We start from the raw sequence: 13,985 nt of genomic DNA on the forward strand, positions 1-13,985 counted from the left end.
ATAATAATCACCCTATTTCATAGCATTGTTGAGAGAGAACTAAGGGAGATTATGTACAGGGTTCAATAAATTGTGTCTGGGAGGGAGGAAGGACCTCAGGTAAAAGCCTCAGGTAACAATTCATTACCCAGAAGAACTGACTTCTCAATTCCTTTCCCCAGGGTCCCTCCACCCACACACACCCCATTATGCCATTCTTGCTACATCTCTGGAAGCAGACATACAACGAAATTGCCACGGAAAGGAAAATGAGGGCGTTGTTCAACAGAGGGGAAGATCAAAACAAGCTGTCCATCTCAATCACCTGATCAGAATCAGTGTTTCCCTGATCAGAAAGAGAGGCGGAAGCCAGAGTTGACACAAGCTGAGGATCAGGGTGAGAGGAGAAAATGATGGTGTGATAGACTGGCCACACAGCACAGCTTTCAGAATGACCCAGCTTGAAAAGACACTAAGAGGGTAGGACCTTGTATCCCCAACAAAACGTCCAAGAATTTCCCATGCTTCAGCATCTGATTGCATCTCCCAGACTGCCCGTTGCTCTCAGGAGTGGCCCCCAAAGCTTTCAGCTGACAAAGCATTTGGATTTGGGGCTCAGAACCTGCTCCCCGCACAGACAGCGGAAGGAGCTCTGCTCTGAAGCTCAAGGGACACTGGCTCTAGCTCCCACTCTGCACTAGGTCACTATGTCATTTAGAGCTTGTCACCTTCCCTCTTGGTGACCCAGATCTCCCATCTGTGGGTGGATAAAATCATCGGGGAGGACATCTGAAAATGTGTGCTGAATGAAGGGCTTGGGGGCCTAGCAACAAGCAACGTGGAGTATTCCACTAAGTTAGGTTCATGGTGGGGGCGACCAGAGAGGCAGTAAGCCAGCCAAGGGTCATGGCCCCTGGGAACTTTGGGCTGTGGCCACACCTGGCGACGTGTCCCGTCTCAGCCCTAGTAACACGTTTCTAGAGCCCCTTTACCCTGGTGAAGCTACAGGTGTTTGCCAGCCTCTGAGCTAATAAAGATCAAGGTCTTCCAACTGGGTATTAGGGTAGTGAGGCCTGTGAACCTGTGTGTGTGTGTGTGTGTGTGTGTGTGAGCGAGCTCTGTTGGAGCAAATGGGCTTTCTCTACTACAGCACACAGGCTTCTCTTATTGTGTAGCATGGGCTCTAGGACATGCAGGCTCAGTAATTGTGGTGCATGGGCTTAGCTGCCCCGTGGCACGTGGAATATTAGTTCCCCAACCAGATATCAAACCTGTGTCCCCCGCACTGGAAGGTGAATTCTCAACCATTGGACCTCCAGGGAAGTCCCAAGGGCTGTGAATTTGGATCTGAACTGTGAGGAATGATCTGAAGGAAAAGAAGCCAATTTTGGTCGCAGGCTCAATCTCTTTTTTTCCAAATGTGGGATTGGAGAGTCAAATAGGAAAGGAGTGAATGATTACTGAGGACCTGTGATACATCAAGCCACTGTCAGATGTTTTAACTACATACGTGACTTCCTGTCCACAGGGTAGGTATCATGGTCCCAAGGAAACTGAGAGAGAAGTGCAGTATTTTAGCCAAGATCATGAAACCAGGATGTAGCCCTCCATTCTCCTATGCATTACCCGCTTTCCCCTCTCCTCTGCCCTCCTCCATCTCCTCGCCTTCATTCTCCTCCCTCCTCTCCTCCCCTCCTGCCTCCTCCTCTCCCCCCAGGCCCCTGTAATGTCCCCAAGACACCACAGCCCCCGCTGCTCCCTCAGGAGGTGGGAACTGCCCCTTAAGAAGCGCTGTCCTCATTTCACTCTCCCTTTGTGACCCTGTATTTCCGCCCTGGGCATTCAGAGTGGCAGGTTCCCACCGCCCTCTCCTTTCTGCCAACAAAAGCCAGCCCGCCTGTAATCCTACTTTCCTGCCCGCCCCCTCCATCCTCCAAAGTAGTGTCTTTCTTCCCACATTCTTCCTCCCCTGCTCCAGCCCTGTGGCTGCTTTCAAAGCAGGCCACTGGGGCTTAGGCCAAGTTCATCAGGAAGACCCAGGATGACCAGGGAGGCAGAGGCTGGTGACCTGCATGCCCCTGGGGCTCACTCCAGTTTTGTGGTGTGTTGGGGGTGGGGGTTGCCAAGAGGACGGGGCCACCTCAGAGCCACCACCAGAACCAGTGTTCTGCCTCCAAATCAGAACAGCTTCTTAGGGAGCCATTGTCACCTCTGCCCCAAGCCTGGTTTTGAGCCCCCTGGCAGATATCTTGTACTTTTCATATGCATTTGGGGAGGGGTTAACAGCTCTGGCTCTGTAGTCAGTTCTGCCACTTTGCATGAGTTGAAACCAATCAGTGACTCCATTTCACCATCTGCAAAATGGGCACAAGGATAGTAACTACCCAATGGGGTAATCAGGAGGACTGCATGTCTGTAAGGAGCTTAGGCGTGGGATCCGACTCACAGGAAGAGCCTAGCAAGTGGGTTCAGCTGCTTCCATGATGAGGTCTATCTGGTGTCTTCTGTTGTCTGGAAATGGGAAGGTCCTAAAAAGAGCAGGATGCAGGCATGGTTAATTCAGAGAAGAAAGTCTTCTTACCCAGACCACCATGATTCCAAGGTTGGATACAGTGGGCCCACTTGGGTATGCTGAACTAACCGTCCACGAATGTGTTTATTCAACAAATAATTGAGCCTCTACTCTGTAGGAGGCACTGTCTCAAGGGCCAGGACACAGTGGTGACACAAGACAGGGATGGCCCCTGCCCTCAAGTTGCTCACTGGTGGAGACAACCCATGAGCACTAACAAATGATCTCAGAGATGCAGAAGTGCCGTGACAAGTCACTTGGTGATGACTGGGGGGATAGGCTGCTCCAGGTAAGGTGGTGGGAGCAGGGCCCCTCTGGAGAGCTGGCATCTGACTGAGACTTGGATAGGGAGAGGGACCTGGGCACAGCCGTGACAGGGACAGAGCAGCCAGAAGGCGCAGGCCCTGAGATAGGAAGCAGCTTGGCTTAGTCATGAGACAGCAGGAAGGCCAGTGGAGATTAGAGACTGAAGTCCAGAGTGGGAAAGGCTGGAGCTGAGGGTGGGGGTGGGGGGCAGGGATATAGGACACCCCTCATGCCATTGTCAGGGTTCAGAGTTTATCCAAACAGCCAGGAGAACATGGTGAAGGGTTCTAGGCAGGGAGTCCTATGGTCTGACTCGCTTTATGTCTGGCTTTTGGGTGGAGAGCGGATAAAATGGGAATAAGATGGAGGCAGGGAGGCCACCCAGAAGCTATTGCGATGTCCCTGGAGAGAGATGACAGCGGCTTAGCCCAGGGCGGCAGCGCTTGGAGTGGTGTGGTGAGAAGCTGTTGGATTCAAGATATGTTTGGAGGGGAAGCCAACGGGACCCGCCAGTGGGTGGGTCCGTCCAGGTCACACCCAAGAACAGTCACAGTGGGAGAAGCTGCCCCACAGCCCAGGGTCCAAGGCCAAGTTTCAAAGAACTGTTAAATCTGTGTTCCCATAGCTGCCTCTCTTTGGGGTGCAAAGGTTCACCCTTCTGTCTCCCACAGACAGGGCGGACATACTCGAGGAAAGCAGAGTGACACACGGAGTTACGGGGATGGAAACACACGGGTCTCCTCTCTTCAGAGTGCAGCGAGGGTCTCCAGCGGTGGCAGGCGCTTTCTGCTAATAAAACTGATAAAGGCAACTTATGCAGCTGTATATAATATGCACGTGCAGAAGTGGCCAATCCTCTGGGCCCCACAGGGTCCAGCCAAGGGTGCAGCACCTGGAAAGCCTGTGCTAACAGTCAGGTGTGTGCCTATCCGAGGATGCTGGGGGCAAACAGGGACCGGGGACATGCTTTGATGGACATAGTCTTTATAGGCTAGAAAATCCAAAGTGCTGAGAACTTCAATTTTTTTATCTTCCACGTTATTTCCAAAGGAAGCCTAGTATGCAGCTGGAGTTAGAAAAATACAGGTCCTTGTACCAGCTTTATGGCCATCCTGCAAAAAGGCATCATGGAGCCCAGGTGAAGGCAGCAAAAGTCCTTGTTTGAAATTCCCACCCACAGGAAATGAAGGGCGCAGACAGGTGGGCCCCCTGGGAGCAGAAAATGTCCTGGTTTTGTTATTGCTGTTGTCACTTTGGGTTTAAAAAATTGAGGCAGTTGTCCTGGAAGACAAATAAATTATAAATAACCCTTAGGATGCCAGGCTCAGGAAATGCAAGGAAAAAAAAAAACAACTGCTGACAACACGTTCACGCTTGTTAACTCAAACACAGGATCCAAACTGTAGTTTTCAAGGAAGGAGGCTGTGAAGTGGCAGGTTTTGTCCAGTGGCCCTATGGACCGTTGAGCACCAGCTTCCAGTATAGAGTCCCCTTTCACCTCAGCCCTGCAGGTGGGCACCCTCAGGTCTTGGCAGTTAGGTGGGGCACCCCTTCTCCCTGCCTGGGGTGCTCCCGCTTTGGCTTCGAGGGGCAGGCTTTGCTGCAGGCACTTAGGGGACCAGAGGTCAGGCTTCCTCTTCCCCAGTGCGTTTGCCAGATGGGCAGCCAGAGGATGAAAACAGACTGAGACCTGCTTGTCTGTCTCTTGGTGACTAAAGATAGGGATGCTGGAGAGTGAAGTATGAATCTACCTGCTGGCCTGAAAGACAGGTGCCCTGTGCCCTCCACCACCCCTGGGTGTGTACATGCATGCTCAGTTGTGTCCTACTCTTTGCGACCCCAAGGGCAAAGATTACTGGAGTGAGTTGCCATTTTCTCCTCCAGGGGATCTTCCCAACCCGGGGATCAAACCCACATTTCCTGCATCTCCTGCATTGGCAGGCAGATTCTTTACCAGTGCGCCACCTGGGAAACCCACCCCTGGGTATAGGCTTTGTAAAAAGTTGCTTTATTTGAAAATCAATTTTAAAACATTGCACCAGAAACAAAATGTAATTTACAAAATCACAACCCTATTAATCTCACATGAATAGGTAACATTTATTGAACGCTTACTCTGCAGCAGACGCTATTCCAGGTGCTTTCTTTACATGTATTCACGCACTTAACCCAATGGGCAAGGCAACATTATTGCTCTATTTTACAGATGAGGAAACTAAAGCCCTCAGAGCTTAAGCAATCTGCTTAATGTCATGTAGCTGGGGCAGGATTCCATCCACTTTTTTGGCTGTGCTGGGTCTTTGTTGCTGTGCAGGCTTTTCTCCAATGGAGAGTGGGGCTACTCTCTAGTTGTGGGGCACTGGCTTCTCATTGTGGTGGCTTCTCTTGTTGCAGAGCATGGGCTCTAGAGTGTGTGGGCTTCAATAGTTGTGGCACAGGTGCTCAACGTTTGTGGCTCCCAGGCTCTAGAGCACAGACTCAGTAGTTGTGGCGCATGGGCTTAGCTGCTCCATGGCATGTGTGATCTTCCTTCAGATCAGGGATCGAACCCGCATCTCCTACGCTGGCAGGCCAATTCTTTACCACTGAACCACCAGAGAAGCCAGGATTCTGTCTACTCTCCCCCCGTCTCCAGTGCCTGGCACCCTGTAAGCACCCAGAATCTGTTATCACTAATGGGAGATTGGCTAGCTGATTGGTTGGTTAGCAGGGTGATGAATTACTTGGCCTGATTAGGCTGCAGAATTGTTAGTGGCCCAGTTTTGAGTCCACAGACCCAGGTTCCAATCTTAGAGCAGCCACTGCCTAGCTGTGTGGCCTTGTGGGAATTGTTCCTCCCACGGGCCCCAGTTTTCCTCATTCATAAAATGGGCAGAGGAGTTGCCCTACCTTGTAGGGTTTGGGTTGTGGATTAGAGGAGATAAATGCATATAAAATCCTGGTGCATGGCAGCTGCTCAATAATGGTCACTGACAGCAGTCTCCAATCTTTCTGGCACCAGGGACCCATTTCATGGAAGACAGTTTTTCCCTACGGATGCGGGGTGGGTGCAGTTTGGGCTGATTCTCATAAGGAGTGCATAGCCTAGATCCCTCACATGTGCAGTTCACAGTAGGGTTTGTGCTCCTATGAAAATCCAGTGCTTCCACTGATCTGATAGGAGGCAGAGCTGTAAATACAGATGAAGCTTTGCTTAGTCGCCCGCCACTCACCTCCTGCTGTGTGGTCCAGTTCCTAACAGGCCACAGACCGGTACCAGTCCTTGGCCCAGAGTTGGGGACCCCTGACTTCCAGGCTGTGTCCCAGCCATCAGTGCAGCTTTGCATCCCAGGTCCAAGAAAGTGACACCTGCACATCAGCTTGCAGGATTCAAGCCAGCTGTGCTGGCCCCAGGTCACAGCACAGACAGGTCCATTCCCTGCTGGAGAAGCCACTGCTCGCGTCTTTCCAGGCACAAAGGGAGTTGTTTTCCATCCATCCCTCAGAAGTGCACCTTCCTGCAGGTGCTGCTGGCCCCAAAGCCAGCTGTTCCCCATGGGGCAGAAAATGCACTTTGAGTAGGAAAACTCCTACTGGTTGGTCTTGCTGCCACCTGCAAAACAGGACCTAGTCCCAAGGGCCTGCATCGGAGAAAGAAAGGTCCCCAGGCCCGCATCCAGAACATCCTCCAAGGGTCTGCTAACCAAACATTAATAATAAGGATGAACCAAATAGTTCATGCAAATATTTAATAAGAAAATAACACACATGGACTTCCCTGGTGGTCCTGGGGTTAAGACTCTGAGCTTCCACTACAGGGGCACAGTTTCAATCCCTGGTTAGGGAAGTTCACATGCCATGTGCAGTGTGGTCAAAAAGAAAACATGCTTCCAAAGAAAGAGAAGATAACACATGTGAATTTGGCTTACTGTTAACTGCTCAGTGGAACTTCTCTGTGAATGGTGGACAGTTTGACAGTTAATGTGATTGCATTCAGAGTATACTGGGTTTTTTTTCTCTTTCTCACACTGTCTTCCCTGAGCAGGGTGACCTTCCTAATTGTCTTAAGTGGATGTTGAAATGCGTTTTTATTCCTTGACTTGCTTGGCAGAGTTGGGACTGGAGCAGGCCACCAGGAGCATTCCTGGTAGTAAGGCTCAGAAGTGAATCTTGCATGAAACACAGCAACACAGGCCAATAGAACAGAAATGAGAGCTTAGAAATAAATCCATGTGTTATCCGGTCAACTAGCATTTGACAGAGGAGCCAAGAATACTCAGTAGGGAAAATACTCAATAAATAGTGTTGGGAAAATTGGATATTCACATGCAAAGGAATGCGAGTGGACCCCTCTCTTATGCCAGTGACAGAAATTTATTCAAAATGGATTAAATAAGATGTAAACACGGAACTATAAAACTCCTAGAAGAAAACATAGGGATAAAGCTCCTTGACATTGATCTTAGCAATGCTTTTTGGAGGTATGACGCCAAAAACACAAGCAACAAAAGCAGAAGTCAACAAGTGAGACTATATCAAACTAAAAATCTTCTGTGCAACAAAAGAAACAACAAAAGGAAAAGGCAGCCTCTAGAATGGGATTAAAATATTTCTGAACCACATACCTGACAAGGGGTTAATTATCCAAAATATAAAAGGAACTCATACCACTCAATAGCAAAAAGACAAACATCCAATTTTAAAATGGGCCAAAGACCTAAGCAGACATTTTTCCAAAGACGACATACATACAATAGATACAAGAAAAGGTGCTCAACATCACTTCAAAATTACAGTGAGGTATCACTGCACACCTGTCATTATATTCTGCTATTTTTAAAAATACAAGAAATAACAAATGTTAGCAAGGATGTGGAGAAAAGGGAACTCTTGTGCTCTGGAAGGAATGTGAATAGGTACAGCGACTATGGAAAACAGTATGGAGGTTCCTCAAAACATTAAAAATAGAGCTACCATATGATCTAGCAATTCCACTTCTGGGTATTTATCCAAAGGAAATAATAACACTAACTCAAAAATATAGATGCACCCTCATGTTCATTGCAGCGTTATTTATAATAACCAAGACATGGAGCCAACCTAAATATCCATCAACAGATGAATAAAGAAGTCATGGCAAATTCCCTGGCAGTCGAGTGGTTAGGACTCCATGCTTTTTTCCCAGGTGGTGCTCGTGGTAAAGAGACATGCCAACGCAGGGGATGGAAGAGATGTAGGTTTGACCCCTGGGTCGGGAAGATCCCCTAGAGAAGGAAATGGCAACTCGCTCCAGTATTCTTGCCTGGAGAATCCCATGGACAGAGGAACCTGGCGGGCTACAGTCCATAGGGTTGCTTAGGGTCAGAGGACATGACTGAAGCGACTTAGCATGCACCTGTGGTGAGGACTCCATGCTTTCACTGCTGAGGGAGCAGGTTCAGTCCCTGGTCAGGGAACTAAGATATTGCAAGCCACGCAGTGTGGCTAAAAATAAAGTGTGAGATATATACGTAAATATCTGTGTATATATACATATGTATATATATATATTTGTGTATATACAAATGTATATATGTATATATATGAATATTATTCAGCCATTAAAAACAGAAGGAAATCTTACCATTTCCAACAACACAGATGAACCTGGAGGACATTATGCTAAGTGAAATAAGCCAGACAGAAGAAGACAAATACCTAAATACCATATGGTCTCACTTATATATGGAATCTAAAAACAAAAGTCAAATTTATAATAACAAAGAGAATGGTGGTTACCAGGGGTTAGTGGGCAGTGGGGTCGGGAGGGTGGAGGAAATGAGGAGATGTTTAACACAGGAGACAAACTTCCAGTTATAAAAGGAGTAAGCTCTGGGGATCTAATGCACAGCATGGTGACTGTAGCTAACAATATTCTATTACATACTTGAAAGTTGCTAGGAGAATAGAACTTCAGTGTTGTCACCATAACAACAACACAGTGATAACTGTGTGAGGTGAAGGATGTGTTAACTAACCTTGTCATGGTAAATATTTTGCAGTATATACATGTATCAAATGATCACATTATACACCTTAAACTTACACAGTGTTGTATGTCAATTATATCTCAATAAACAGAGGGTGGTGGGCAAATAAGAAAGAAAGAAGCAAGCCATTGCATGGCTGGTGACCTGGGAGAAGTAGCCCAATGCTGAACAGGAGTCCAGAGTTTATTGGATAATCCAGACATTTTGCTTTCTTGCCCCATAAAATGAAGATGTTAACAGGGGCATGTTAATATTTTTTCAGCATCACAAAATGTGAAAAGTGAAAGCACAGATGATTAGTTGAAACACGAAAGAAATCTTTAAAAATCATGGTGTTTACCGACTATCTCCCTCCCCTAGTGATCTCATCACTTTCTTGAGGACAAGCTGGTGACCCTAGGTGCTCATCCCTGAGGGGAGGTGACAATGAATTAATCCCAGGTTGCCCTCATCATGGAACCACTCAATATGCCTCCTTCTTTTGAAGACCTGGAAGGGGAGGTGTCTCTGAAACAGAGAACATGTGGGTCAAATTGAAGTATTCAATCTGGTCCTCCCTCCACCCTATCCCTTCCCTACCCTCCCACTCCCGTGCTGGCATTTAAAATGAAGCCCCGGACTTTGCTGGTAGTCCAGTGGTTAAGAATCCACCTGCCAATGCAGAGGACACCAGTTCGATCCCTGGGCTGGGAAGGTTCCACATGCCATGGGGCCACTAAACCCATGTGCTGCAACTACTGAGCCCACACTCTAGGGCCCGTGCTCTGCAATAAGAGAAGCCATCGCAATGAGAAGCCCATGCACCCTGCAACTAGAGACTAGCCCCCCGCTCGCTGCAACTGGAGAAAGCCTGAGCACAGCAAGGAAGACGCAGAACAGCCAAAGATAAATAGAAAGAAAGAAAGAAATAGGATGCACATGCGTGGTAAAAGCTGAGACAGCTCTGAGATGCTGCCCCAGGAGGCCAATTGAGTTTGAAAAAACGCTCTGGGTACAAAGACAAGGCATGCCCAGGCATGTCCTAAACTGCTTCCAGAAAGAAGTGTCCTCTGAGCTCAGTTGGAGGGATAGACAAAAGGGGTTTAATGGAAGAGAGAACATGGCAGGCAGGGGACATGGAGTGAGCAAAGTCCTGGCGATGTTAAAGAGCCGGGGTGGGGGCAGGGAAGCAAGGGCACTGCAACTGGAGCTGCATTTCCAGAAATCTGGCTAGCTGTTTCTCACCTGAGTGGAGGGGCACCCTTTCTCTACCGCCATCTTCCCCTAGAGCGGATATGCTCCCTACTGAACGTCTCTGGTGCCTGTTTTCATGGATGCTGTGAACTGGGCTTTGTTCTCTCAGCCTGGGCTAGGACTCTATTTGATGTGTCACAGCTTCTGCACTAACTCTGTGCCAGGATTGTGCTAGACACCTGCCTGCTTTATTTCATTTACTCTTGAGGACAACTCACCTAGAATGTTCTAGAGAGACACAATAGCAAAACAGTTAAGAGTATGTGCTGTGCTGCGGGGAAGGATGTGGGGAAGGATTCGGAGAAGCAAGAGTTAGGAAGTTTGAGATTGACACATACACACTGCTATATTTAACATGGATACCCAAGAAGGACCTACTCTGTAGCACAGGAAACTCTGCTCAACGTTACATGGCATCCTGGATGGGAGGTGAGTTTGGGGGAGAATGGATACATGTATATATATGGCTGAGTCCCTTTGCTGTTCACCTGAAACTACCATAACATTGTCTGTTAATCAGCTCTAAGTGAGTGCTTAGTCACTCAGTCGTGTCTGACTCTTTGCAACCCCATGGACTGTAGCCCGCCAGGCTCCTCTGTCCATGGGATTCTCCAGGCAAGAATACTGGAGTGGGTAGCCATTCCTTTTTCCAGGGGATCTTCCCGACCCAGGGATCAAACCCAGGTCTCCTGCCTTGCAGATGAATTCTTTACCGTCTGAGTCACCAGGGAAGCTCTAATCACCAATACCCCAATACAAAATGAAAAATTTAATTAAAAAAAGAAGACCATGTGCTGGAATCAGACTGCCTGAGTTCAAATCTCACATTCTTTCCTTATTAGTAGTATCCTTGGGAAAGTTAAAGTTATTTACCACCCATATCTCAAAGTTTCCTCGCTATAGAATTGGGAATAATAGTATTATATACTTTGTAGGACTTCTATGAGGATTAAATTCATCACATATAGTTCAGTACCTGGTACTGAAGTTCTGTGTGGTAAGTTCTGTGTGAGATAACTGTTAGTACTCTTATTGTTCCATTGAACAGGTAAAGAAACTGAGGCTCTGAGAATATAAGTGATTTCTCCAAGGTCACAAAGTTAATATTCCACTAGTTTTGCAAGGATTCCCCAAGGGTTGCCCTCTCTCTCCCAGGCTTGACTTAGAGCCTTTACAAGCTGGACTTAGAGAGCCTTTACCTCCTGCCCACAGTCTCCTCCTCCAACATCAAGCCCTTGCTTCCCTTCTCAGTTAGGTGGGAAGGCCCACCTAACAGAAGCCACCTCATCTTGGATGTGTGCCTCTGTATCTGTTACTGCCACCATACCTTTGTTTAGGCTGTTTCCTCTGCCCAAAATGCTCCCCTCCCTATCTCTGCCCATCCTGACCTCTGCCCTCAAGACCCTGTGGATATATCTGGTGGAGGAAGCCCCTCCTCTGCATTTCTGGGTGCCTCCTCTTCAGCTAGCCACCTCCCACCCCCACGCACTCAGAGAGCCAGGGCCACATTTACGCCTCCTGGCTTTCTCCCGCCTTGCCTAACACGATGCTCAGTGTGCCATCATTTCCAGCATGGGTGACCCTCCCTCTTAGGATCCGGTTTCTGGCCCAGGGCTATTTGGATTCAGCCCAGTTTCTCAACCTCAGCACTACTGATGTTTGGGGCCCAATAATTCTTTGTTGTGGGGACTGTCCTGTGCATCATAGGATGTTTTGCAGCATCCCCAGCCTCTACCCATTAGATGCTGGTAGTAACTCCCCTCTCGCATTGTGACAAACAGAAATGTCTCCGGGCATGGCCCAATGTCCCCTGTGAGGCAAAGCTGCTCCACACTGAGAACCAATGATAACCAGAATTTCCCCAGGGGTGGCCAGGATGAGCAAGGGGCGACTTTAGCATGGGAGGCTGCAGAGGGGGAGTCTGAATTCCCCAAACCTACATGCAGGGAGGTCACAGAGACCAGGAAGGGTGATGGAGATGGTGAATGAGCAGGAGCGTACCTACCTCCTGCCCATCACAGCCAGGTGGAAATGTGATCCAGCTTTTGCCATATCTTGAAACTCTTCAAAAGAAGCCAGAAATCCTATCTTTTACGTGAAATTCCCTGATTCTTATTTACAAAACAAAAACAGACTCATAGACTTAGCGAATGAATGTATGGTTGGTTACCAGTGGGGAAGAGTTGGAGGGGAGGAATAGACTGGGAGTTTGCGATTGACATGTACACATTGCTATATTTAAAATAGGTAACTAGGGCTTCCCTGGTGGCTCAGTGGTAAAGAATCCACGTGCCAATACAGGAGACATGAGTTCTATCCCTGATCTGGGAAGATCCCACATGCCAAGGAGCAACTAAGCCCATGTACCATAACTACTGAGCCTGTGCCTTAGAGCCCATGTCCTGCAACTACTGAAACCAGCACACTGGAGAGCCCATGCTCTGCAACAAAAGAAACCACTGCATGAGGAGCCCCACACACTGCAAATAGAGAGTAGCCCCCATTCGCTGCAACTGAAACCTGCACAGCAATGAAGGCCCAGCACAGCCAAAAATAAACAAATAAAATAAATAACTAATAAGAGCCTACTGTAAGGGGAAAAAAAAGAATTTAAAAAAAGAAAAAAAATTCCCTATTTCTTAAATGTTGGCAATGAATATGAATTTTTTTAAAACATGTGGGAAAACCAGAGTATGTCTGTGAGTTTTGCAACCTTTCCTATGGACTAAACTTCCATCCTAGAAGCTTCAGGCAGCTCATACCTCTGAGGCCAGAGGGTCCCCATTCTCTCTGCGTTGGTTTATGTCTTAGGCACTATGCATAAGCCCCACACTAGGACTCTGGACCACACAGGTAGTCTGTGTCCACGTGGGCTCCTCCAGCCCCCTTCTGAAGCCCACTGCCAAAGAAGTGGAAGGTTCTAAATTCCCAAGTGACAGAGAATATGGCAAGTACCCCTGGAAGGGGATCAAGAAGCCTGAGCTCTCATCCAACAGTGGCACTGATTTGCTGTGTGACCTTGAGCAATCATTCGCCCTCTTCGAGCTTCAGTTTCCTCCTCTGTCACATGTTTGTAGGATGAAGAAAGAGAAGGGAGGATGAATGCTGTCTGTTCCTGGGACTTGAATGAGTATTTCCTCTTGGCAACACAGAGTCCCAGCTGGCCCCCAGGGCCCAGCGGGCATTCTTGTCCTCAGACTGACTTGGGCAGGGACAAGCTGGCTCCACCTCCCGGCTCAGGAATCCTGCATGTCAGAGCAGGGAGTCTGGGTCACGCTGATGGACTCTTTTCTCTGTGCAGTCGGGTTATGGATGCTGGAGGTTGTTCCAAGAGTGGAATCTACCATTCTATCACTAGGAAGAGTCAGACTGTTGGCCCTGCTAGTGCCGATGGCAAAGTTCTGGGTTAGTGAGACCCAGCACAGCCATAAATTAATAAATAAGTTAATAAATTTAAAAATAAATAAAATAGATAACCAACAAGAGCCTACTGTAAAAAAAAAAAAAAAAAAAGAATTTTTAAAAAAGAAAAAAATTCAATCCTGCCCAGAGATATTCATGGCCACAAGATGGCTCAGGTGGGCAAACCCGCATGTGGCCTGTCTGCAAGCCTCGGACAGTTTCCCAAGGGGCTCTGCAGCTGAGAGGAGTGGAGGGGTTCTGGGAGATCTTTTTATCCAACCTCCTAATTGTATAGATGGGGGAACTGAGGCCCAAGGTCACCCAGACAACAGAACGACGACCAGCATCTCCTGACTCCCTGTCCAGTGCTCCTTCTGCTCTGTCATTGGGCTATCCCAGAAGTGGGTGCTGGTGAGATGCACAAAGAATGACAGATAGACAGACCCAGACAAGCACTGACTTTGCCTGTCACCAACTGTGGTTTA

At 48.1% G+C, this 13,985-nt stretch overlaps 1 protein-coding gene and 2 long non-coding RNA genes across 3 annotated transcripts in view; 2 read left to right on the forward strand and 1 right to left on the reverse strand.

Moving 5' to 3' along the window:
* LOC145506797 (uncharacterized) overlaps positions 1-3,668 on the forward strand; it is a 27,103-nt gene extending 23,435 nt beyond the window's left edge. Inside the window, exons 6-8 of the long non-coding RNA XR_014054346.1 lie at positions 162-1,508; positions 2,670-3,313; positions 3,529-3,668. This is a non-coding gene — a long non-coding RNA (uncharacterized LOC145506797). The remainder of the gene's footprint in view (positions 1-161; positions 1,509-2,669; positions 3,314-3,528) is intronic.
* Positions 1-8,736, reverse strand: part of LOC145506803 (uncharacterized) — a 19,706-nt gene extending 10,970 nt beyond the window's left edge. The window contains exons 1-2 of the long non-coding RNA XR_014054351.1: positions 8,615-8,736; positions 2,426-2,507 (exon numbers count right to left, since the gene is read on the reverse strand). This is a non-coding gene — a long non-coding RNA (uncharacterized LOC145506803). The remainder of the gene's footprint in view (positions 1-2,425; positions 2,508-8,614) is intronic.
* KAZN (kazrin, periplakin interacting protein) overlaps positions 1-13,985 on the forward strand; it is a 1,354,882-nt gene that overhangs the window by 1,154,892 nt on the left and 186,005 nt on the right. The gene's annotated exons all lie outside the window — the stretch shown is intronic.

This window comes from Giraffa tippelskirchi, chromosome 5 (assembly GCF_054371585.1).
Source record: "Giraffa tippelskirchi isolate mGirTip1 chromosome 5, T2T-mGirTip1v1.2.pri, whole genome shotgun sequence".
NCBI classification, from domain to species: Eukaryota; Metazoa; Chordata; class Mammalia; order Artiodactyla; family Giraffidae; genus Giraffa; species Giraffa tippelskirchi.